The sequence below is a fragment of the Bos grunniens genome, chromosome X (genome assembly GCF_055505025.1).
Source record: "Bos grunniens cultivar Pamir isolate PY7600 chromosome X, Bosgru_T2T1.0, whole genome shotgun sequence".
Lineage (NCBI taxonomy): Eukaryota > Metazoa > Chordata > Mammalia > Artiodactyla > Bovidae > Bos > Bos grunniens.
Genome location: NC_141194.1, coordinates 133,307,795 through 133,334,478, shown reverse-complemented (window position 1 = coordinate 133,334,478; position 26,684 = coordinate 133,307,795). Strand labels below are relative to the sequence as shown.

Genomic DNA, 26,684 nt, shown 5'->3' with positions numbered 1-26,684 from the left:
TTGGGAGGCTGTGAGCAATCACATGTGGCCTGACAAGCCTGTCAGGTAGGCTAGAGAACCTTCAGAGGAGTTTGTAGGTTAAAACACTCTTGTCACGTCCAGGAGTTTTTATTAACTGGAGCTCTAGGTTAACTCCTTCTCCAAAAGAGGTGGTGGGGGACAGCCCCCCATAAAGTCAGAGGTGTAGATGAGCACAAAGTAGTAAAGTAGGCAGGCTCTGGTTATGGGGGTAGATGCTCGAGGATTTCCAAGGGGACTCCTGAGGCTCGATCCCGCCTTTGCGTATGTCGAGCCTCCTTCCTCATGACCTTTGCCACGGGCGGAGTACCTCACTCTGGCCCCCAACAGGGCAGCCTCGACCATTCAAATGAGAATCACATCTTAGGGAATGCTAGAGCAGTAGCTTGTTGAATTGACAACTTGTAAAGAAGCCTAAATTCTGGAATGAAGATGCAAAGCACAGCCACTATTGTTCTGAAACACAGCAGAACTTTCACATAAGAAACAAGTGACCTTCTGAATTTTTAAAGCCTTTTTACTCTATGGTCACTTTTTTCAAAATGGGGGAGGGGATGAGGCCCTCTGTTTATCCTAACAAATGCAGATGTATAAAATGCAGATGGAGAAAGGTGGTGAAGAGAGTATTATTGGAGATTGAAGGATCAGCCGAAGTAGACACAGGGGTACGTATGAATATGCACGGACAATTCCTATTGTCAAGGAATCACAATAGTTAGGCTGGCTGGAGCATACGGTATGTGACGTCATAATAGCAAATAGAGTTGGAAAGGTAAATTTTAAATTCAGATTATGGGATCTGGCATTCCAGGCCAGTGGTAACAGGGAGCCATTGCAGACCTAACAAAGGAAAGCATAATGTTTGGGTGAGATTATTCTGGCAATAGTGTGTGTGATAACTTGACATGGGGAGATGAGAGGAAGACCAGTTAAGCTTTTGCAATAGTCCAGCTGAAGAATGGCAGTAAGAACGTCAATGAGGTTAGTCAGTTCAGTTCAGTCACTCAGTCGTATCCGACTCTTTGCGACCCCATGAATCACAGCACGCCAGGCCTCCCTGTCCATCACCAACTCCCAGAGTTCACTCAGACTCACGTCCATCGAGTCAGTGATGCCATCCAGCCATCTCATCCTCTGTCGTCCCCTTCTCCTCCTGCCTCCAATCCCTCCCAGCATCAGAGTCTTTTCCAATGAGTCCACTCTTCACATGAGGTGGCCCAAGTACTGGAGTTTCAGCTTTAGCATCATTCCTTCCAAGGAAATCCAGGGCTGATCTCCTTCAGAATGGACTGGTTGGATCTCCTTGCAGTCCAAGGGACTCTCAAGAGTCTTCTCCAACACCACAGTTCAAAAGCATCAATTCTTCAGCGCTCAGCCTTCCTCACAGTCCAACTCTCACATCCATACATGACCACAGGAAAAACCAAAGCCTTGACTAGACGGACCTTTGTTGGCAAAGTTATGTCTCTGCTTTTGAATATGCTATCTAGGTGGGTCATAACTTTTCTTCCAAGGAGTAAGCGTCTTTTAATTTCATGGCTGCAGTCACCATCTGCAGTGATTTTGGAGCCCCAAAAAATAAAGTCTGACACTGTTTCCATTGTTTCTCCAGCTATTTCCCATGAAGTGATGGGACCGGATGCCATGATCTTCATTTTCTGAATGTTGAGCTTTAAGCCAAATTTTTCACTCTCCACTTTCACTTTCAAGAGGCTTTTTAGTTCCTCTTCACTTTCTGCCATAAGCGTGGTGTCATCTGCATATCTGAGGTTATTGATATTTCTCAATGAGGTTACTGCTGCTAAGTCACTTCAGTCGTGTCCGACTCTGTGCGAACCCATAGACGGCAGCCCACGAGGCTCCCCCATCCCCGGGACTCTCCAGGCAAGAACACTTGAGTGGGTTGCCATTTCCTTCTCCAATGCATGCAAGTGAAAAGTGAAAGTGAAGTCACTGAGTCTTGTCCAACTCTTATCGACCCCATGGACTTTGGCCCACCAGGCTCCTCCGTCCATGGGATTTTCCAGGCAAGAGTGCTGGAATGGGGTGCCATTGCCTTCTCCGCAATGAGGTTAACTGCAGTACAAATATAGTGTTGAAAGCAGCTATTCTCAATTTAGGTATTCCTCCCAAAAATATCTGATAAGCTTTGAGCTCTTAGAGGCTGAACTAATGATAGAGTATCTAGTGTAGGGTAAAATTAGCTGTTCCAAATTACATAGAAAAATAGTAAATCACCATAGATCTTTGAACATGCACTTGAGGTGGGAAAAAGGAAAAAATTTCAGATGGGGAAAATTTTCAAAACTAGGAAAAGCTATTATATGAAACTGTATCCAAATATATTTGTTTATTATCTGCATTTCTAGAAGTTAAACTAAAACTGGATTTCTGTAAATGAATTATTGTCTTCCCAATGAGCTTATTTCTGAGTTGTGTCCTCTTTGACTAATTGTCCACAGAAAACACCTAACATGTGACCTTTAGTTTCTTCACCCCAGATTATTATACAGCTAAAGGCAACCCACTCCAGTGTTCTTGCCTGGAAAATCCCATGGACGGAGGAGCCTGGTGGGCTGCAGTCCATGGGGTCACTAAGAGTCAGACACGACTGAGCGACTTCCCTTTCACTTTTCACTTTCATGCATTGGAGAAGGAAATGGCACCCCACTCCAGTGTTCTTGCCTGGAGAATCCCAGGGACAGGGGAGCCTGGTGGGCTGCCGTCTATGGGGTCGCACAGAGTCGGACACAACTGAAGCAACTTAGCTGCAGCAGCAGCAAAGGCATTGGAAACATTTCAATAAACTCTTCACTAAAGCCAAGTAGATTGTAGTTTAAATTTAAAAGTGCTCTTGTAATTTGGCTTTTCAAAAAATTTAGAGGTCATATATGAGTTATGCCTTAAAGCATGGCCCAGCCATACTAAACAATAAATGAGTTTAATGATAAATATACTCCAAGTTGGTGACTGGTTAGAATCCCAGGATTAAAACAGGATATAACTGAAGCACTCCTGAGGGTGTGAGCACACAAATATTGAACTTGAAAATTACAGGCTTCAACAGTGTAGAGAGTGTACTAAAGAAGTTGATTGAAATCAATTACGCTCCTGAAAATTGGGAGGTATTCAGAGAACAATTAGGAGGAGTCCAATCCATACTCATTAATACAGAGTGAGTCCCCAAATAACAAAGATATCTGCTGTGATTAACAAAGAAGTTAAAAAAAGAGATAGCTTCATAATAAACAGGCGTGGGAAAGGCTTACAGAACACAACAAACAGTAACATTCTTAATTCTATTAGAAAGAAGCTGCAATCTAGTTCATGATGAAATATACTTATTAGTAATAGGAGCCAAAGTGAGGGGGCTCTGATTCAGGTGTGTTACCCAACCCAGAGAAAGTGACGAAGCCTCGTTTGCCCTTGCCCGTGGCTTATTTGATAACTTGATGATAATCCATAGGGTAGGTCAGGCTTCAAACATAGGCAGAGGAGGGAGGCTTTGACATTAAGAAGGAATCCAGAGCACTGGGTTCCAAAACAAAGGCCTTTCACTGTTGCTGAGGATCCCTGAGGGGCTCATCAACCCCCACATAAAATGATGATAATGTCTGTCCTGCCTGCCTCACAACAAAGGTATTTAATAATCAAACGTGACTGTATGGAAGTAGATCATTGCTGCACACTGCAAGGAATTGGTTACTGTTTCACTACTTTGTTCATAATAGCAGCTGACTATGTGCTAGCTCCTGTGCTAAGCACTGAGCATTCATTAATAACTTACTCTTCATAACTACCCTATGGCAATGGGTTCCATTATCCCATTTTACAGGTAAGGAAACAGAGCCTCAGAGAGTTTAACATACAAAATGACACAGCTAGTAAATGGTAACACCATCATGTGAGGCCAAGCTGTTTGATTACAGAGCTTATTCTGTAGTCCAGGGGTCCCCAGCCTCTGGGCATGGACTGGTACCTCCTGTCAGATAAGAGGTGGCATTAGATTAGAAGTACACAATAAATGTAATGTGTTTAAATCATCCCCAAACCATCCCCCTTCCCCTGGTCCATGAAAAAAATTGTCTTCCATGAAACCCGTCCCCAGTGCCAGGAAGGTTGGGAACCACTGCAAACCACTGGATTGCAATACCTCTTGACATTAATACATGATATTTGCATATTATTTTGCCTCTTCCAGGCTGTTATTCCTTTGATGAGCTCCTTCTGCAATTCATACATTATCATCTATTTTCAAACACCTTCTCATTTAATCAATACCACAATCCTATGAAGTAGGGAAATCTTTCCCTGTATCATGGAAGGGAAACCAGACTCAAGGGAAAGTGACTTGACCAAGGCCACACCACTGGTAAGTGTTCTTGACGATACACTGAAGCTGCCCTACCAATTTGGTTTCCTGGGTACATGGCGATCAGGAAACGTTTCCTCAGTCATCCAATGTGACTATTCTATTCCCTGGAAATATCTTTAATTTTTTTAATCTAAATTGCATAAAATTTAGAAATAGCAAGACTCATGAGGTGTCAGAGCACAAGACAAGCGCAGCTAAAAATTAGGGTCTGGGCCAAGCTCTATGGAGGCGCCATGATGGGGACTCCAACCATCGAAATACATTCATCAATGACAATCCTAGAAGCAGGATGAGGATCTAAGCCACTTTTGATAGACTGCATCTCTAAGCCCTTTAAGGGTAAATCCACAGATAAGGATGATTCATGAGCATGTTCAGTGCGGCTTACAAAAAGGATTCATTTGTGGAGATTTTAACTGCAACGAGTAACTTGTTTGAATGCAAAATTCAACATCAGTCAGTGTCTGAAGGTCAGTATTAGGTGACCTGTCCTCTGCAGATTTCAAGTCAACCGTGAATCTCAGCCATCAATATATTCCCCCCTTACTGCCCCCAAAGGCAAATGAAGTACACCTGAAAGGCAGAGGACACTTGCTTGGGGCATTCCTCTTCTTTTCACAGCTCTCCAGCTGCCCAGGGCCCTCCTGCTGCCTTCCATTGCCGAGTACCATCTGCTGTTGACCTCCCTGTAGAATCTCCCGTCTCTCACCTACACTTTCCTGTCTAAGTGACCCCTTTCCTTAGGGTAACACATGGGATTGCAAGTGCCTCTGAGAAATTAATTACAACTAATTTATTAATGGCTGAAAAGGAGTTTTGTTATTCAGCCCCACATCTATCCGACCCTAGAAAACAGGAGATAGCATGGTTCAATAAAGGAAAAGAAAGTGTTAGTCACTCAGCAGTGTCTGAATCTTTGCGACCCCATGGACTGTAGGCCGTCAGGCTCCTCTGTCCATGGGATTCTCCAGGCAAGAATACTGGAGTGGATAGCCATTTCCTTCTCCAGTCAGTAGAAGAAAAGTGGCCTCAAAATCCACCAGACCGAAAGCCAGGACAACAGGGTCATAGTTCAAGGTCTCTGTGCCTGAGCTGTGTGGTTTATTTTCTTCGGCATCAGTTTAATTGTGACTAGAACCTGTTACCCATTCACGGAGAACCAACATGCCCTGCATGCCTCTGGGATCTATCCAAGCCCTGCCAAAGTGAAGAGGACTTCAGTCATATTTTTGCATGCTTTTCTACAGAATAGGACTGGTTTTACCTATGCTTATACACATTGGAAGGACTGATGCTGAAGCTGAAACTCCAGTACTTCGGCCACCTAATGTGAAGAGCTGACTCATTTGAAAAGACCCTGATGCTGGGAAAGAGTGAAAGCGGGAGGAGAAGGGGACGACAGAGGATGAGACGGTTGGATGGCATCACCAACTCAATACACATGGGTTTGGGTAGACTCTGGGAGTTGGCGATGGACAAGGAGGCCTGGCATGCTGCAGTCCACGGGGTCGCAAAGAGTCAAACATGACTGAGCAACTGAACTGAACTGAATATACCTGTCACTGCTCTCCAGGAAAAGCTCTCTCTCCTTCAATCAAGTCTGACTCCATAGTCAAAGATGATAGAAAGAGACTGTCCAAAGCACTCTTAAGAATATTTTATTTTTTGGTCCAGTCTTAGAGTTGAAAACACCAAGGTTTAGGACTTGGTTCTCTAGAACAGCAAGAAATCATGGAAGCCTTCTGAGCAGAGAAGTGACATAAATAGGGTGGCATTTGGAATACTAAATACTTAAATGATCACTCTATGGGATAACACCCATGCCAAGAGCCTTACCACATCCCCAAATCCATAAAATAACCCTATGAGCCACGTATTTTTGCCCACATTCAGGAGGAAATTGAGACACAGATTGGTTACAAACATGTTATAGAACTTGTTGAAAGCCACACAACTATTAAACAATGAATCCAGGGTATAATCCAGGTCAGTCTGATCTCTTTATCACTATACTAAGCAAGAAGTCCACTTGCCTATTGAGATTAGACTCAGGGAGCATCAGGAAGGAAACAAAACGCCTCCATCCCATCTCACCCCTATCTCCAGCCACTTCCAAGTGCCAAAAATTTCATATAGAGATTTACCCCACCAACTGAGTCCCCTTCTATGTAGTGGCTCTTGGGGATGCCATCAGTCATTCATCCTTTATGAAGGAGCAGTTCTCCATGCTCTCATAGGACAGGATTTTATAGATAGGACAGAAGAAAGGTGGTGGGCTCTGGGAATCTAGGAGGGAAGGAAAAAAGAAGGAACAAACCATCATGGGGATAAGGAGGAGGAAATAGGCCAGGAAGGGAGTGAAGATGAGGAACTACCAAAGACCAACTTTCCTGACTTCGTAATTTTGCCAGGGGTTGGTTTATATATCACAGAAAGTGAGCTGAGCAATGTTCCTTCCAAACTGGAATTAAAAGAGAAAGAAGGTTTCTCAATATTTCAACCTGTCAAACTAGTTCAAGGATTCCATTTTACTACTAACGGAAACTGATCCAACCAGCCAAGAAGATGGATTTCTCAAAACTAGTGCCTTGGCTAACTGCATCTCCACATGTGTTGTCATTTCTTCCTCATACCTCACTCCTGACTCATATATATATATATATACATATATATATATATATATATATACATACATACACACACACACACACACCACCTTCAATTTCTGAGCAGATTAGGGCCAAGTGTGGCTGCCCTCCTGACTTTGTGCATTTCTTCAGAAAAGCAGTGAGCGCTTCTGGTCCTAAGTAGAAGTGGCAGCCATGAAGATGAGAGAATCCGAGAGCTGCCTCATCTGTTTAGTGCAGCCAGGCTCAAATAACCTGTGAGATGGATCTTAAGAGACCTCAGCTGAGCACAGACCCTCACAATGTAAGGAAATGACAAGAAGAGAGTCAGCAGCATCCAAAGAAAAGACTCCGAGCTCATTCATCAAAGAGGTGAGACCTCGGAGCAGAAAAGACTCTATAGCTGCTATGACTCGCTTCAGGGGCTGGACCTTATGCACACTCTGGACTCCAGCAGATTTGTGTAAAATCTCCCTCTTACTATGTAAATTTAAAAATCTTTTCACCTCTATTTATCAAGCAGGCACTGGGAGAGGCATGAGATCAGAAATGAAGTAAACACAATCCCCAGTCACTCCACCGTAGCTGCCATTCGCTACTCCATACATCTGTTACTGGACTCACCATTTCCTTGCAAACCAGAAGGGAAGATCCTTGAGGACTGGGAATATCCTTGTTTCTCGAGTGCCTATTACAATGCCTGGTCCATCGCAGAAGCTTGATATGTGATCTGGAAGAACAAACCCAACTCCATAAGTGATCAGGTTCTTTTACTTTAGCCTTTGTATTCAATTGCTTTTGCTTAGTTGTATTAGGTCAAGCAGGCATGAAACTGAGCAGGGCCCTGTAGGGCCCTTCTGGGTACAAAAGCCTTTCTGGGTCCCCCGTTTTTCATTTGTAGGTAATAGTTTCATTCAGCCTCCTAGACCTTCCCTGAGTTCCAAAGGGCAGATTCAAACAGCTGCTCATCACGGAAGGGTGGGGATGCAGAAACAAAGGAGGAGCAGTCAAGAAACAAAACTGCAGCCATAGGACAAGTTCCCCATTTCTCTGGAAAGGATATACAAAACAGTATCTTTGAGTTTTTCTGCAGGAACTAAAGGCGTCCACTCAGGTGGACACAGTAACTCCAGGCTGTGCACCAGATTCGTGGACTTCCACCCTGTTACCTCATCACCTATTAGTCAGAAGAAAGCCACACACCTTGCGGCCCTCACCCCAAATTTTGCCTATAAAAACTTGTCCCCTGCCCCAAACCACCCAAGAGTTTTGGAGGTTTTGCATACAAACCATCTACTCTCCTGGTTTGGCCCTGCAATAAACCTTTCTCTGCTCCAAATTCTGGCATTTCAATTCGGCCTCACTGTGCGGCGGACACTCAAAACTGGCTTTTACTAACAGGCAGGCAAGTTAAGCACTAAAGGGATGTGGCCTTTAGCTTAAAAGATATACCATTTCAGTGAACCTGACCTCCTACTCTGGAGCATAAAATACATTTGTTTAGTTCAAGGCAACATCTCAAGCAGGCCCAAGTTCCAGCAGGTGCTAGACGAACAATGTAACAAATCCCCTTGGGGCCTGGCCTGCATCAAAACATTTGTAAGACCTATTGTCTTTTGACCTTGCCTCCAGCCTGCACCCTCCGTACTCTTGGTAGCACAAAAGAAACTAATGTCAAAACCCGGGCAGGATGATTCTTTAGCCCACCACCTTCTCCTTTGCTGGCTTTCCCAAAGTTGCTATTCCTGCCCCAACATCCTGTCTCTTGATTTATCAGCCTGTCATGGGGTGAGTAGTACCAGACTGGACAAAGTAACAAATATAAGTGGTAAACAAACAGGGATTATAAATTAAATGAATCTGACTTTTATACTAACCCCGACTCTCAAGTCACATGGATCTTCAAAGACCCATAGCTGCAAAGGCTTTCATTTTGACTCCTCTCTGTCAACAGTCTATTATTATATGTTAACAAAGCATAAACACACTCAGGAAGCACCTTCAATTTTTAGGAATGCTTTTGTACCCTAAAAAATAAATAAATGTAGTTGACCTTTTAAGTAAGTTTGACAAACCTGGTCTTCCTAAAGCCGGGAAGCCTGCAGCAGCAGCTTCTTCCAGCCCCTCTTTCACAAAGCAACTTCCCAGATTTAAAACCTCCCCCCACCCCAGGAGGAAAACACGTTCCCTCCCAGTAATCCTGGCGTGAGCCCACAGCTGCTCTGCCTATTGTTAGGCACCAAAGCAAAGCAATCAGACTTTCTTTGTATCAGCTGAAAAAAAAAAAAAAAATCTCACACATCCATGCCTAAATGCCTCACACCTGTGCTCACAAAGGTGTCAGCAGCTCTGAGCATCCTGTAACTAAATCTGGAAAATTGTCTACTTCAAGCAAAGTGACGCTCAGTAAGCTTCAAACCTCTCTGCCAGCTACATATGATTTGGAATACACATGTGTTCCTTTTTCCTGGTAACCTTTCAAGCCTAAGCTCTACCCAGTATAAGACTTCCAGATCATGGCTACAGGCAGAGAGCTCAGATCTGGAATTTCAGTGGTGAGTCTGCAAATTGGCCCATGTTGCTGCTGCTGCTAAGTTGCTTCAGTCGTGTCCAACTCTGTGCGACCCCATAGATGGCAGCCCACCAGGCTCCCCCATCCCTGGGATTCTCCAGGCAAGAACACTGGAGTGGGTTTCCATTCCCTTCAACGACTGGCCCATGGGACCTCCGTAAGTGCAGAGAGTCTTCAAGAAACAATCTCACTCCATAAACCGACTCTGTTTCGGAAAAAATAAGAGCAACAATTTATTGTGTGCTTGGGCTTTCCAGGTGGTGCTAGTGGTAAAGAATCCACCCGTCAATGCAGGAGACGCAAGAGAAGCGGGTTCAGGCCCTGGATTGGCAAGATCCCCAGGAGGAGAAAATGGCAACCCATTCCAGTATTCTTGCCTGGAAAATTTCATGGACAGAGGAGCAGGCTACAGTCCACAGGATCACAGAGTCAGACACAACTGAGCACACACACAGAGGGTGTGTTGTAACTTCTAATGTTATGACATGCCAGACACTGTTTTAACCATTATTTCAGTTTTAACAGGTAAGGGAACTGAGCCATAGATCTGCTAAGTAACCTGCCATAGATTGCATAGCCAACAGATGTAAACCCAATTAACTCCACGTGTTTTTTTCCACGTGTTTTTATAAATTAATTTATTAACTCACTACTCTTAACAGGATGAAAATACTTATGTTAAGCCAATTATAATTTGCTGAGTTTAAATCAACATAGCCTTTAAATTGGTAGCATTTTTTATTTATTTACCTTTGCCATAGACTCCAAATTCTGTGTGAGCAATCATCAGTGTTGTGGAATCCAAAGTCGAAAAGCACACCTCGGAGGACACGTAAGACAATCGAGTACAGTTTACTACACCAGCAGGTCCAAGGGGAATCAGGCCCCAACAAGGACCCTGATGTTTCTGAGAGGCCCAGTTTTATACCCCCCACTACTTGACTGGTTACATGTTAGCAACCTCTTTGTTGCATATGATTGAGTTTTACAACAAGCAGGTGCTAGGAGAACAAACAATTAAGGTTAAAGGTGGAGGGAACAATGCTTAACAAGCTGGGGGATGTCTCCATGGTTAATCTAACAGGGGCAGCCTGACCTCAACTACAATCTGTTTGCCATCCTTATGGAGGGAAGTCTCCACAAGACCTGGTTTTCACTAGCAACAGTTTTCTTACTTTTGGTCAGGGTTCAGGCCCAGTTCACATCCTGTCTTTAAGATGGACAACAGGCTTCAAGATAGAGTCTCTCCTGCTTTCTTCACACTGGTCCCAACATCAGGAATCATTTCAACTCTCTTCATCCCTGCCTATCAAAATCCTATACACCTTCAAGATCCAATTCAAATACCCACTCCTCTCTAAACCTTTTTCTAGTCACTTATCTAGATACACTGTCTTCTTCCTCATATTTCTCCTCTGGGAAACTAGCTTTTAGTAGATATTTTTGGTCGAGCTCTTAGTAGACATTGGGATGATTATTTATCCTTACCATCTACTCAACCATAAATTCCTTAGAGGCAAAAATTGAGCCACACTCAACTCTGAATTCTCCACAGAGCCTAACACAGTGCCTTACAATAGTAGCTCCAAATTGAATTGAATTTTCGGTTGAGAACAACATTTATATCTTGCTGGGTAACAAATAAGTGAGAACACTGAAAGATATGGGAAAATAATGTCAAGTGGAAGAGATGTCAGAATTGTCCCAGCATAAGAAATAAGCCAGAAAGAAATATGTGTAAGTACCACAAATCTACATGGTAAAGGAAGCTAGAAAGAGTGTGAACCATTTGGCATGATAATATGCCAGGATGCAAACCACAAGGTTATAAAAAAGACAACTATTATTTGCTAATATCCTGATCACAGGGTCAAGGGAACAATAGGAATCTGGCATAAGTCACAATGATCAAATATAAAGTCAAAAAAAATCAACTAATGGAAAGCAGATAGTCAAAACCATACAGAAAGTCTAAATACCTAATGCAATATAATAAGTGATCAGCTGGTTTAACATCAAATTATTTCAGTAGAATTTGGAGTAAAGAGTATAATTTTCAAAGACTTACCATTACTGACTAGCTCTTCCAAGATACAAGAGGAGTAGCTTCATTTTTTTAATATGCTAACAATTTTTTTGGATCAATCAGATTTTCACATCCCATTGAGCATCCTATTGTTTGTTTGTTTGTTTTTGAACCATCCCTCACTGAATATTCAGCAGACCAGAGAATCCAAGTTACACCTAGATCTTTTTTTAATGGTTAGAAACCTTGTCAAAATCCTGTGATAAACAGGGCATTGTCTAGTCAGAGGGAAGGTTCACATTTGGAACAAAGCTTCGTGAAAGGACCCGATTCAGAATTCTAGTCCCTAGCCCATTTCTTATATTAATAGTTGGGATCCGCCCAAACTCTCAATCAGTTGTTTCCATATGGCAGCTCATGGAACTGTGCCAGTCTGTGATAGAGTTTACCCCTGCTGGGGATGAAGTGAAAACAAAAACAAAGATAGCACAGGCTAAATTTAATTATGTTTTTGCTTTTATTTTTTGATTTGCCTACTTTTCAATTTTGTTTTTCACAGAGACTAAGTTAGTCCTATTTAATGTAGTCAACTGAATTGGCTGTTTTTATTTTAATACTCTGGCCTTCATGCTTGCTTGTTTTTAAAATAACATAACATAAAATAACAATAGTAGTAGTTGGTAATTGTGTGTGTGTGTGTGTGTGTGTTCCCACATAGTAAAATAAATTTCTGGTGATTTAATATTAGTCTTTCAGGTATGTATCTACATTTATCCCAATACACACAGACACACAATTTTATTTTGAATTGGCCTGGGCCTCTGCTCAGAAAGATATTGATAACTTTAATAAAGGTATGGAAGGGTTAGTGCGAACCAATTCCAATTAACAGCTAAACTCAGCAGACTTATCCTGCTGGTGGTAGGTAGCCATTTTCATTGAGTACAAAGGTAGCAAATTATATTTGGTTTAGTTCCACAATTAATTTCTTACAAGAGTCTATCATAGGGAAATCTATGAATGAATATTATTGTTTATGTTATTAAGACACATTACTTATAATCATTTCCATTTAGTGTATAGAGCGTGTAAATTGTGCTTCTGAATCTTCTAAAGAGAGATGCATTCATATATTTACCCTTGAATCAGGCACTCCCATATTGCAGCATATTTGTATTTATAGATTTTTTTTCCCTTGGAACTCAGCCTCACAGACACTTCAGTGCAGTCTCTCGCCATCCTTTTGCAGCTTCCTGGTGGAGATGACATTTGCTCAGCTAGAGAATAGACACTTTCTGGCTGAGTTGCTCATCACACTGATACCCCAAGGCCTCGCTGATTTGCTGTCAGAGGACTCCAGCTGTTTCATTGCCATGATGTGTCTTTCATAGGAAAAGACATTTCCTGGAACATCAACAGCTTGTTAAGGACCGGGGAGTGCAGGGGAGAAAACTTGAAATTTTGGAGGAACAGAGTGATTTGAACTTGGCGGAGGCATGAAGATGAAACAGACAAAGGAATGATCAGGAGAATTTTCCCCCATCTGTGTCTGAAAGACTCATTTTCAGAGCTAACCATACAATTTGTGATGAGCGACCCTCCACAGCTTAGAAGGTCAAGTGTTGGTAGAAGAAACACTTGTGACTTACTCACCCTAGGGATGAACAGATTAGATGAGGATATAAAAACTCATCAAAGAAGCTGGAAAACTCATGAGAGACGGTGGTTGCCTCAGTGAAAACTAGCAGAGACACGGCTTTGAGTGTTACCTCTATGAATGAGGAGCAGCACAACACTTTGTGGCACCAAGCTCAATTTAATGGCCTGTAGGAGGAAATGGCAACCTACTCCAGTATTCTTCCCTGGGAAATCCATGGACAGAGGAGCCTGGTGGGCTACAGTCCATGGGGTCACAAAGAGCTGGACATGACTGAGCGACTAAATGGCAGCAGCAGCAGGAGTCCTGTTACCTGTCCTTTCCACCCTCACAGCTCTTCTCATTCTATGTTGTCTTTGTTATCATGCCTATTTGTTTTCCCACTAAACTGTGGGCTCTTGGAGAACAGAAATTGTGTTTTACTCAACTCTATAACCTGGAGCCTCACACAGTGTTGGCATATAGTAAGTGTTCAATAAATCTTTGTTTGTCGAATGAATGATGGAATACAAAGGGCTTCAGGGTTCCCAACCATTATTTGCAACAACTTGCTGGGTCATCAATCTATAGGATTCTTGTGTGTGTGTGTGTGTGTGTGTGTACACACCAAAAAGGAAATGAATGTAATTCACTCTGAAAATTTTAATGGATAAAAGTCTTACCTAGGTAAAAAATTTTACCTATATATCAAGGGACAGATGTGGATAATAACAAAATTACATTGTCAACAAAGGTCCGTCTAGTCAAGGCTATGGTTTTTTCAGTAGTCATGTATGGATGTGAGAGTTGGACTATAAGAAAGCTGAGCACAGAAGAACTGATGCTTTTGAACTGTGGTGTTGGAGAAGATTCTTCAGAGTCCCTTGGACTGCAAGGAGCTCCAACTAGTCCATCCTAAAGGAGATCAGTCCTGGGTGTTCATTGGAAGGACTGATGTTGAAGCTGAAACTCCAATACTTTGGCCACCTGATGCGAAGAGCTGACTCATTTGAAAAGACCCTGATGCTGGGAAAGATTGAGGGCAGGAGGAGAAGGGGACGACAGAGGAGATGGTTGGATGGCATCACCGACTCAATGGACATGAGTTTGGGTAAACTCCGGGAGTTGATGATGGACAGGGAGACCTGGCATGCTGTGGTTCATGGGGTCACAAAGAGTCAGACATGACTGAGAGACTGAACTGAACCAGGGTAATATCATCAGCCTCTAAAGGTTTCTGGCCAGTGGCCTAACCCTGGCTCATGCAACCCCATATGCAACAAAACAAATCTTTTTGAATAAAAAAGTCATAATCTACATTCACAATGTTGATATTTGGTCTCAAGTATCAGTTTGTGAAATGCTGGTAGCTACCTCATTGGGTATCCCTCCTCTTATTAGCATGTCCATTTTGCAGAGAGAGAAAAACTGAGTGTTCATGTAATTTTCCCAGTCACTTGCTCTAAGTGCCAGAAAGTCAGGCTTCAAACCCAGGTCTTGTTTCTTTCCAAAATTTTTATTTGGAAAAATTTTTTTTAAATACAGAAAATCTGGAGGAGTGTGAAAACCATATGCTGCTGCTGCTAAGTCGCTTCAGTCATGTCCGACTCTGTGCGACCCCATAGATGGCAGCCCACCAGGCTCCCCTGTCCCTGGGATCCTCCAGGCAAGAACACTGGAGTGGGTTGCCATTTCCTTCTCCAAAGTATGAAAGTGAAAAGTGAAAATGAAGTTGCTCAGTCATATCCAACTCTTAGTGACCCCATGGACTGCAGCCCACCAGCCTCCTTTTCATCCACTGGATTTTCCAGGCAAGAGTACTGGAGTGGGGTGCCATTGCCTTCTCTGGGGAAAACCATATGCTCACAACCTAAATTCTGTCATTAACGTTTTTCTATACTTGCTTTATCCATCTATCCATCCCTCTATTCATCAATAAACCCATCTTAATTTTGGTGCATGTCAGAGTAATTGCAGACATCAATATACTTCAACCTACATGCTATATGAAAATCAGAGATACCAAGGGAATATTTCATGCAAAGATGGACGTGATAGAGGACAGAAATGGTATGGACCTAACAGGAGCAGAAGATATTAAGAAGAGATGGCAAGAATACACAGAAGAACTGTACAAAAAAGATCTTCGCGACCCAGATAATCACGATGATGTGATCACTGACCTAGAGCCAGACATCCTGGAATGTGAAGTCAAGTGGGCCTTAGAAAGCATCACTATGAACAAAGCTAGTGGAGGTGATGGAATTCCAGTTGAGCTATTTTAAATCCTGAAAGATGATGCTGTGAAAGTGCTGCACTCAATATGCCAGCAAATTTGGAAAACTCAGCAGGGGCCACAGGACTGGAAAAGGTAAGTTTTCATTCCAATCCCAAAGAAAGGCAATGCCAAAGAATGCTCAAACTGCCACACAATTGCACTCATCTCACACGCTAGTAAAGTAATGCTCAAAATTTTCCAAGCCAGGCTTCAGGAATACGTGAACTGTGAACTTCCTGATGTTCAAGCTGGTTTTAGAAAAGGCAGAGGAACCAGAGATCAAATTGCCAACATCCGCTGGATCATGGAAAAAGCAAGAGAGTTCCAGAAAAACATCTATCTCTGCTTTATTGACTATGCCAAAGCCTTTGACTGTGTGGATCACAATAAACTGTGGAAAATTCTGAAAGAGATGGAAATACCAGACCACCTAACCTGCCTCTTGAGAAATCTGTATGCAGGTCAGGAAGCAACAGTTAGAATTGGACATGGAACAACAGACTGGTTCCAAATAGGAAAAGGAGTATGTCAATACTGTATATTGTCACCCTACTTATTTAACTAATATGCAGTGTACATCATGAGAAACGCTGGACTGGAAGAAACACAAGCTGGAATCAAGATTGCCAGGAGAAATATCAATAACCTCAGATATGCAGATGACACCACCCTTATGGCAGAAAGTGAAGAGGAACTCAAAAGCCTCTTGATGAAAGTGAAAGTGGAGAGTGAAAAAGTTGGCTTAAAGCTCAACATTCAGAAAACGATCATGGCATCCCGTCCCATCACTTCATGGGAAATAGATGGGGAAACAGTGGAAACAGTGTCAGACTTTATTTTGGGGGGCTCCAAAATCGCTGCAGACGGTGACTGCAATCATGAAATTAAAAGACGCTTACTCCTTGGAAGGAAAGTTATGACCAACTTAGATAGCATATTGAAAAGCAGAGACATTACTTTGCCAACAAAGGTCCGTCTAGTCAAGGCTATGGTTTTTCCTGTGGTCATGTATGGATGTGAGAGTTGGACTGTGAAGAAGGCTGAGCGCCAAAGAATTGATGCTTTTGAACTGTAGTGTTGGAGAAGACTCTTGAGAGTCCTTTGGACTGCAAGGAGATCCAACCAGTCCATTCTGAAGGAGATCAGCCATGGGATTTCTTTGGAAGGAATGATGCTAAAGCTGAAACTCCAGTACTTTGGCCACCTCATGCCAAGAGTTGACTCATTGGAAAAGACTCTGATGCTGGGAGGGATTGGGGGCAAGAGGAGAAGGGGACGACAGAGGATGAGATGGCTGGATGGCATCATTGACTCGATGGACGTGAGTCTCAGTGAACTCCGGGAGTTGGTGATGGACAGGGAGGCCTGGCGTGCTGCGATTCATGGGGTCGCAAAGAGTCGGACATGACTTAGCAACTGAACTGAACTGAACTGAACTGAGGGTAGGTATATTTTTAGTTTTATAAGTGCCAGACCCTCTTCCCAAACTGATTGTACCATTTTAGTAACCCCACCAACAATGTTTGCCACTTCCAATTCCTCCACATCTTCACTAACACGTTGGCTTTATCACTCTTTTAAATTTTAGTCATAGTGGTGGATATGTGGTAATATCTAATTGCCCAACTCCGATACTTCTATTTCAAAATGAATGTTTTTCCACCCACACCACACAGATGTATGTAGGTATATAAAAAAATATCCAGATATTTACAATATAAGGTACAATATGAGAAGTGCAATATAAACAAAGTACCAAAACATCACAGAGGAGGGAGCTAAAACTTCCAACTGAGATATTCAATTGGTTTTCATGATAAATGATATTTATGTATTCATTAAAAAATATTAAGAACCTATTAAGTACTGGTAGGTATGTGTATATGTATATATAAAATAGTGTGTATATACACCAGTAATGAGTATAACAATAACCAAACTACCAAGGTCCCTGTCATGATGGAAGATAAATTCTATTGGGGTGAGGGGACACAATAACCAAACAAATAAGTAAAATGCATTTCAAATGGTGATATGACACAGGGGAAAAATAATATGGAGTGGGAGGGTATGAAGGGCTGAGAACAGGTGGTTATTTTCTATAAAATGGTCAAGGCATTTGAGACAGACATTGAAGACTTATTGGGATTCAGTGTGAAGGAGGCAAGTGGAGGAACCTGAAGTAAGGTGGAGGTGTACCACAGAAAGCATTGACTATTGGAAAGGACAAAGGCTAAGTTATATATGCCAGGAACCTCCAGTCCATCTTGGAGCACCAGGGGAGAAGAAGCTGGAAAAAGACTGGGGAGGACCATTTATGGACCCTGCACCTATTTCAGCAGGCAACAGAGAGCTAAAGAATGGGTTTGAGCAAGAAAACACCTCATCATCATCTGAAACCAATTATATATGTCAATTTCAGCTTAGTAAAAAAATAATAATGATAACTCAATCACAAACACACTATAGCAAAATTTAATTTGTGGCATTCTATTTAGTTGAGTAAACATTTTGCAGTATCTATTATGTGCTTCATAGACAGGACTGTAAGAGGGAGAAACTAAAGACTGGTAGGGAGTAGGGGGAGTCATGAATCATCTGCTATCATTGTCCATGCTTAGGGCAATGAACATCTTAACTAAGGCTGTGGAAATGGTAATTGAAAGACAGAAAACAGTGAAGAAGCAGAATTGAGAGCCCTGGTGACTGAATGTGGTGAGGGGAAGGGTGGTAATCCCTCTTTTGTTTATAGCATATAGCCACCTTCCAGTAGCAGCAAATGTGAATATTGGCAGAGGTTCCCATATAGAAGGGGGCTTGCCTCTTATACAATTGGGTCTTTTTCCATTGCCTTTGCTAGAGCATGGCCCTCAAGCCACTACTCTAGAGTAACTGTGTCTATTTGAACCTGTGTGCTTCTATGCAGTATTACTGGAATCACAATCACTTAGGTCATGGAATCCAAGTGTATGGAAAATGCTCACTGGGATTTTTGCATGTGGTTTAAAAAGATGGTTGGGTTTCCCAGGTGGTTCAGTGGTAAAGAATCCACCTGTCAATGCAGGAGATGCAGGTTCTATCCCTGGGTCAGGAAGATCCCCTGGAGAAGCAAATGGTAACCCACCCCAGTATTCTTGCCTGGGAAATCCCATGGACAGAGAGCCTGGTGGGCTATAGTCCATGGGGTCCCAAGAGTCAGACAGGATTTAGCAATTGAAAAACCACAAAAAGGTGGTTATTTCCAAGGATAGCAAAAGGAAATACCAAGGAACATTGCCACCACCACCATCAAAAATCCTTCTTCTGCTGACTTGTCAAATGCCTGAAAATTTCACCATTCAGTGAGAGAATTCAGTGACAACAATTAACATTTAGGCCCTTTTGGAATCATGAGCATTGACATTATATGGATACATTTTTGCTTGAGAGAAGCAAGAGATTGGCACAGGCATGTGTTCATGTATGTGGTTCCTCAATTACACTTTTTGATTGAGTAGAATAAGGCCCTCACAGAACAGAACTCTTTAGGTAAAGTAAAGATGGGTAGTGGGGATATTAACAGAATCTACAACAGCAAACAAGCACAGATAGAGCTCCAATTTATGGGTGTCTGGGTACCTATGTCAGTCACTCAAGGCTACAAATGAATGGGAGAACGGGCCACTAGAACACAATCTTAGCAAGATATCTTCTTCAAATATTTTCCTTTTATCCAAGTGCTGGGGTATGGAAAGTCTGAAAGAGTAGGAGTCACTGTTATTCAGTCATTAAGCCTTGTCCAACTCTGGCCTAACTAATAAAGCTTTATTTGCAATAAATCAAAGCTCTGAAACTTAAAAATGCCAGTGACATAACTTGGGTTCCTGGCCCAGGACACCTGACCATCCTCTTCATGCATCTCAAATATTTCCTCCACCAAGGCCCTCCACTCTCTCAGAATGTGGTACTTAAGGGAATCACTAAGGAGCACCTCTGTGCTCAGCTCTCATTCAGCATCTGGTGCATCCATGTCGGTGTACTCAGTGAACGCCAGCTACTTGGCTAAAGAGGCTGCAGGCTTTCTGCACAGTGCGGAGAGGGTAGATCTCAACTCATCAAATGTCAGAGTAACGAACAGGGGAACTGAAGCGAAGTGAAGCCAATGATCGGCAACAGCAGGAGCTACTAAAACGCCGTTGACCACTGTTTACACTGCTCACTTTAAAGAGCCACTGAACAAAAGGGCCTTTGTGAAGTATAGGACAAAAGGTAGCACCTGGACGGAGTGTGCATTGGATCCATGTATGTTGAGTAAAAAAGTCAGAAAAGTAGCATGAGGCCAGGTAGAAGTGCCCAGTGACCAGAGGTAGATATTTCCTTTTTGGGGGAAAAAAAAATCCTGTGCCTCCCCCTCCATTCTGTAGCATCTGAATTTTCTTTTAAATGCATGAAACTATTTTCTGTTCCTTTATTACTACTTAAGTGATTTATCTGCTTCCATGCGCTCTCGCTGTGGTTGTACCTGCCAGTGACTATAGCATAATTTCTTGTAATCCAAAGAATAAGCCTGGTTTATATGGGAGACCCACTGATTAGGACCCTACACACGTAGAACTGGTGATGACTTAATGGCGATTACTATAAACAAGCTAGAGGGCTACTTAATCTAGTCAAAGAAATATTCAGCTAACCATTTATGGAAAACCCAACAACCCGTGTTTAAACTTTTAAGTGGCTCTTCTAAGGACCCATATCCCAGGCAACAGAAGATTAAAATGCTTCATTAATTCCGACTGGTCTGTGTTCAACATCTCCATCATTGATTCCCAGTCACTGATGATATAGCTTAGCCTAAGAAATATGGAGAGTGATTTGGCTACACAGGTATAGCTAATGTTAAGTGGTCCCTGAAAAGCTTGGAATTTGAGCTGAGAGGTGAAAAGCCCTAAGAGACCATCTTAAACATAGAGAGTTCTCTGAATTCAACCAAGGATATTTTCATGAGCTTAAAAAAAAAAAAAAAGAATCTTTATCCACTCCAGGTAAACCCTATCAATCTGCACACAGTTTCCACTTGTTAAATCCCACTAGAATCTGCTATACCTTGGGAGAAAACAATTCTTTCAGGTCTCTAGAGACATGAAAAAATAAACCAAGTAGCTTCTAAAATGAAGTGGACACTTCAGGTGGTTTATTTTTCCATTTGTGGAGACAGAGGCCTTTCCTAAGAACTTTCACAGAAGTCTTTAAAACATATTCCTGAGGGGAGAGGGAGAGAAAGAAAGAGACAGAGAGAGAGGCTGAGATTAGGGAAGATCTGAGTGGGACTTCCCTGGTGGTCCAGTGGCTAAGACTCCAGACTTCCAGTGCAGTGGGCGTGAGTTCAATCCCTAGTCAGGAAACTAGGTCTCATGCTGCAACTAAAGAACCTGCATCCCACAATGAAGAAAAGATCCCACGTACCACAGTCAAGACCTGGTACAGCCAAATAAATACATTTTTTTAAAAAGAAGATCTGGGAGACAAGACCAAAAAATGAAGCCTAGGAATCTCAGCCCCTGCTTGCCCAAGTATACCTAGGTTGAGGTTAGCAGAACTAGGGAATTCTCTGTCTTAAAGGTAATTCATTAAATCATCATATCCCAGATGAAGTTGAAAATGATGAAATAGTTTGGAAGAAAAAAGAACAGAGTCTGTCTCTAAATAACCAACAATAGCTTTAGTTTCAAAAATAATAAGATGAGCAGTCATAGCAATCCAGGGACAAGTAAGAATAAAAGGCTAAAACTGAATGGTATATTTTCCTTTACTGTGGAGTATGGACAGAGAAACTGGACAGGCCCAATCTGAATGCTAAGGAAGAGAGCACAAGCTAGAATGGCAGTCTCTGCCTTTACATTTCCTTTCCAACTCACCTTGCTTTTAGCACCTCAGAGAAAAGAAGAGACATACACATAGCAGGGAAAGTGCTGTACTTTTTGATAATGAAATGACAGTCAGGAGACCTAGCCTCTAGTCCAACTCTGTCCTGTCCTGGCTGTGTGATCCTGGACATTTCACTAAACTTCTCATGACTCCAGTTTTCTGGTGTGTAAAATAAGAACCTTAGTTTAATTGTGCATACAATGCAATGGTGTAAAATATTTTGAAGCTCCTTAAATATTACAAAAATATTACATGATATTATTGCTTTAATAGTCTATGATTCAGTGATCCTATGTACCCAAGAAATAATTTCCAGACCATGGAGATTCAGCTGAAGGGAGCATGTACATGTGTGTGTGCACACAGAGGAAAGGGTAGGGGAAGAGCCATAGAAAGAAATAATTCATTATGAGCACATGAGAAAACCAACCAGAAGAAAATAGATGGTTTAAAAACAAACTGATGTCTAGCTACTTGTATTTACTCTAAACAAGCCTGCCACCTGGTTGGGTCACAATCTAAAAAGTCTTTCTTGGACACACACATAGATTTTCAACACAATCCTGCCTCAAAGTCACGTAAAGGAAATTCTCCGGTGAGCTTTTAAATCTCCATTAGGTGCTACATTGAAAACAAAGGTTAGATGAACTACACGGTGGGGAATAAACCAACAATCTATTCCTATACCATATTTACACTGCATCAGAATATGATAGGCATCTTGCTTCGCTATTGGTAAGATAAGTATGATGTTTAGAAGACAAAGAACGAATTCATACTCAGAAGAGGGGTTGGCAAACATTTTCTACAAAAAATAGATAGTAAATATTTTAGGCTTTACAGGTCATATGGGCTTCCCTGGTGGCTCAGAGGTTAAAGCGTCTGCCTCCAATGTGGGAGACCCGGGTTCGATCCCTGGGTCGGGAAGATCCCCTGGAGAAGGAAATGGCACCCCACTCCAGTATTCTTGCCTGGAGAGTCCCATGGACAGAGGAGCCTGGCGGGCTACAGTCCACAGGGTCACAAAGAGTCGGACACGACTGAGCGACTTCACTTCACAGGTCATATACTGCCTCTGTCACATCTTCTTTGAGTTTGTTTGTTGTTTTATATAATTGTTTCAAAACCTCAGTAGAAAAACAGGCTGTAGGCTGGATTTGACCTGCTGGCAGTAGTTTGCCAAGCCCTGCCCTAGAAGAATTCTAAGCAATCAAGCAGTAGTAGTAGTGACACCACAAATCCAAGTGTTTAAGTGGCCAAGGTGAACTGGACTTAGAGCAGGTAAATCTATCAAGCTACGTTGCAAAAGAACTGTTTAAGAATGTATAAGCTAGGCAATACATTGAGGCCCTTAGAAAATAGCCATAGCATGGCTTCAAAGTATTACTACTGATCTTATTTACAGCTAGGATCTGAACCCAGACAGACTGACTCCAGAGTACTGTCACATACTCTGGAATAGCACGTTGTGAATGACTTCATGGATACATCTCACATTTTAGATTAACAGGGGGTTCCTTTCTCTGTAAATCAACTGCTATTTTTCACTGATTTACAATGAAAATTTCAGATGGACTGTCAAAATGTACTTGTTCTTAACAAATTAGTCTTAAGCTTCACTGCCTCTTTCCCTCTTGCTTCCATCTTCTCTGCCAAGTACTTAATGATGTATAAACAACACAAATACAGAAGGCAGCCCAATATTTATTTATTTTTATTAAATTAATTTATTTATTTTAATTGGAGGCTAATTACTTTACAATACTGTAGTGGTTTTTGTCAAACATCGACATGAATCAGCCATGGGCGCACATGTGTTCCCCATCCAGAATCCCCCTCCCACCTCCCTCCCCATCCCATCCCCCAGGGTCATCCCACTGTCTGAGCGCTGAGCACCCTGTCTCATGCATCGAACCTGGAGTGGTGATCTGCTTCACATATGATAATATAGGCGTTTCAACGCTACCCTCTCAAATCATCCTACCCTCACCTTCTACCACAGAGTCCAAAAGTCTGTTCTTTATCTCTGTGTCTCTTTTGCTGTCTCGCATCTAGGGTCATCATTACCATCTTTCTAAATTCTATATATATGCGTTAGTATACTGTATTGGTGTTTTTCTTTCTGACTTACTTCACTCTGTATAATAGGCTCGTTTCATCCACCTCATTAGAACTGATTCAAATGCATTCTTCTTAATGGATGAGTAATATTCCATTGTGTATATGTACCACAGCTTTCTTATCCATTCATCTGCCGATGGACATCTAGGTTGCTTCCATGTCCTGGCTATTGTAAACAGTGCTCCGATGAACACTGGGGTACACGTGCCTCTTTCAGCTCTGGTTTCCTCAGTGTGTATGCCCAGCAGTGGGATTTTTGGGGCGTGTGGCAGTTCTATTTTCAGTTTTTTAAGGAATCTCCACACTGTTCTCCGTAGTGGCTGTACTAGTTTGTATTCCCACCAACAGTGTGAGAGGGTTCCCTTTTCTCCGTGCCCTCTCCAGCATTCATTGTTTGTAGACTTTTGGATAGCAGCCATTCTGACCGGCATGAGATGGTGCCTCATTGTGGTTTTGATTTGCATTTCTCTGATAATCAGTGATGTTGAGCATCTTTTCATGTGTTTGTTAGCCGTCTGTATGTCTTCTTTGGAGAAATGTCTGTTTAGTTCTTTGCCCCATTTTTTTGACTGGGTCGTTTATTTTTCTGGAATTGAGCTGCAGGAGTTGCTTATATAGTTTTGAGATTAATTCTTTGTCAGTTGCTTCATTTGCTATTATTTTCTCCCATCCTGAACACTGTCTTTTCACCTTGCTTAACTTTCCTTTGTTGTGCAAAAGATTTCAAGTTTAATCAGGTCCCATTCATTTATTTTTGGTTTTATCTCCATTACTCTGGGAGGTGGATCATAGAGGATCCTGCTGTGATTTATGTCAGAGTGTTTTGCCTATGTTTTCTTCTAGGAGTTTTATAATTTCTGGTCGTACATTTAGATCTTTAAATCATTTTGAGTTTATTTTTGTGTATGGTGTTAGAAAGTGTTCTGCTGCTGCTGCTGCTAAGTTGCTTCAGTCATGTCTGACTCTGTGCGACCCCATAGATGGCAGCCCACCAGGCTCCCCCATCCCTGGGATTCTCCAGGCAAGAACACTGGAGTGGGTTGCCATTTCCTTCTCCAATGCATGAAAGTGAAAAGTGAAAGTGAAGTCACTCAGTCGTGTCTGACTCTTAGCGACCCCATGGACTGCAGCCTACCAGGCTCTTCCATCCATGGGATTTTCCAGGCAAGAGTACTGGAGTAGGGTGCCATTGCCTTCTCCAGAAAGTGTTCTAGTTTCATTCTTTTACAAGTGGTTGACCAGTTGACCCAGCACCATTTGTTAAAGACATTGTCTTTCCTCCATTGTATATTCTTGCCTCCTTTGTCAAAGATAAGGTGTCCACAGGTGCATGTATTTATCTCTGGGCTTTCTATTTTGTTCCATTGATCTATATTTCTGTCTTTGTGTTACTACCATACTGTATTGATGACTGTAGCTTTGTAGTATAGTCTGAAGCCAGGCAGACTGAGTCCTCCACTTCCATTTTTCTTTCTCAAGATTGCTTTGGCTATTCGAGGTTTTTTGTATTTCCATAGAAATTGTGAAACTATTTGTTCTAGTTCTCTGAAAAATACCATTGGTAGCTTGATAGGGATTGCATTGAATCTATGAATTGCTTTGGGTAGTATACTCATTTTCACTATATTGATCCTTCCGATCCATGAACATGGTATATTTCTCCATCTGTTTGTGTCCTCTTTGATTTCTTTCATCAGTGTTTTATAGTTTTCTATATATAGGTCTTTTGTTCTTTAGGTAGGTTTTATTCCTACCTATTTTATTCTTTTCATTGCAATGGTGAATGGAATTGTTTCCTTAATTTCTCTGTTTTCTCATTGCTAGTGTATAGGAATGCAAGGGATTTCTGTGTGTTAATTTTATATTCTGCAACTTTACTATATTAATTGATTAGCTCTAGTATTTTTCTGGTGGAGTCTTTAGGGTTTTCTATGTAAAGGATTCAGGGAAGGCAATGGCACCCCACTCCAGTACTCTTGCCTGGAAAATCCTACGGATGGAGGAGCCTGGTCGGCTGCAGTCCATGAGGTCGCTAAGAGTCGGACACGACTGAGCAACTTCACTTTCACTTTTCACTTTCATGCATTGGAAAAGGAAATGGCAACCCACTCCAGTGTTCTTGCCTGGAGAATCCCAGGGATGGGGAAGCCTGGTGGGCTGCCATCTATGGGGTCGCACAGAGTCAGACGTGACTGAAGAGACTTAGCAGCAGCATGTAAAGGAACATGTCATCTGCAAACAGTGAGAGTTTTACTTCTTCTTTTCCAACCTGGATTCCTTTTATTTCTTTTTCTTCTCTGTTTGCTGTGGCTAAAACTTCCAAAACTATGTTGAATAGTAGTGGTGAGAGTGGGCACCCTTGTCTTGTTCCTGATTTTAGGGGAAATGCTTTCAATTTTTCACCATTGAGTATAATGTTTGCTGTGGGTTTATCATACATGGCTTTTATTATGTTGAGGTATGTTCCTTCTATGCCTGCTTAATGGAGGGTTTTTATCATAAATGGATGTTGAATTTTGTCAAAGGCTTTCTCTGCATCTATTGAGATAATCATATAGTTTTTATCTCTGAGTTTGTTAATGTGGTGTATCAGATTGATTGCTTTGCAGATATTAAAGAATCCTTGCATCTCTGGGATAAAGCCCACTTGGTCATGATGTATGATCTTTTTAATATGTTGTTGGATTCTGTTTGCTAGAATTTTGTTAAGGATTTTTGCACCTATGTTCATCAGTGATATTGGCCTGTTGTTTTCTTTTTTTGTGGCATCTTTGTCTGGTTTTGGGATTAGGGTGATGGTGGCCTCATAGAATGAGTTTGGAAGTTTACCTTCCTCTGCAATTTTCTGGAAGAGTTTGAGTAGGATAGGTGTTAGCTCTTCTTTAAATTTTTGGTAGAATTCAGCTGTGAAGCTGTCTGGTCCTGGGCTTTTGTTTGCTGGAAGATTTCTGATTACAGTTTTGATTTCCATCCTTGTGATGGGTTTGTTAGGATTTTCTATTTCTTCCTGGTTCAGCTTTGGAAAGTTATACTTTTCTAAGAATTTGTCCATTTCTTCCAAGTTGTCCATTTTATTGGCATATAGTTGCTCATAGTAGTCTCTTGTGATTGTATTTCTGTGCTGTCT

General features: G+C 41.9%; 1 long non-coding RNA gene across 50 annotated transcripts in view; it reads right to left on the bottom strand.

Moving 5' to 3' along the window:
• LOC147341448 (uncharacterized) overlaps positions 1 to 26,684 on the bottom strand; it is a 406,396-nt gene that overhangs the window by 130,837 nt on the left and 248,875 nt on the right. For 12 of the 50 annotated variants that reach the window (XR_015158756.1, XR_015158724.1, XR_015158723.1 and 9 more), the window contains one exon: positions 7,645 to 7,750. This is a non-coding gene — a long non-coding RNA (uncharacterized LOC147341448). Of the gene's footprint in view, positions 1 to 7,644; positions 7,751 to 8,897; positions 9,277 to 10,342; positions 10,532 to 26,684 lie in introns of those variants that run through there. The other 38 variants (XR_015158744.1, XR_015158722.1, XR_015158750.1 and 35 more) reach the window with 12 other exon arrangements.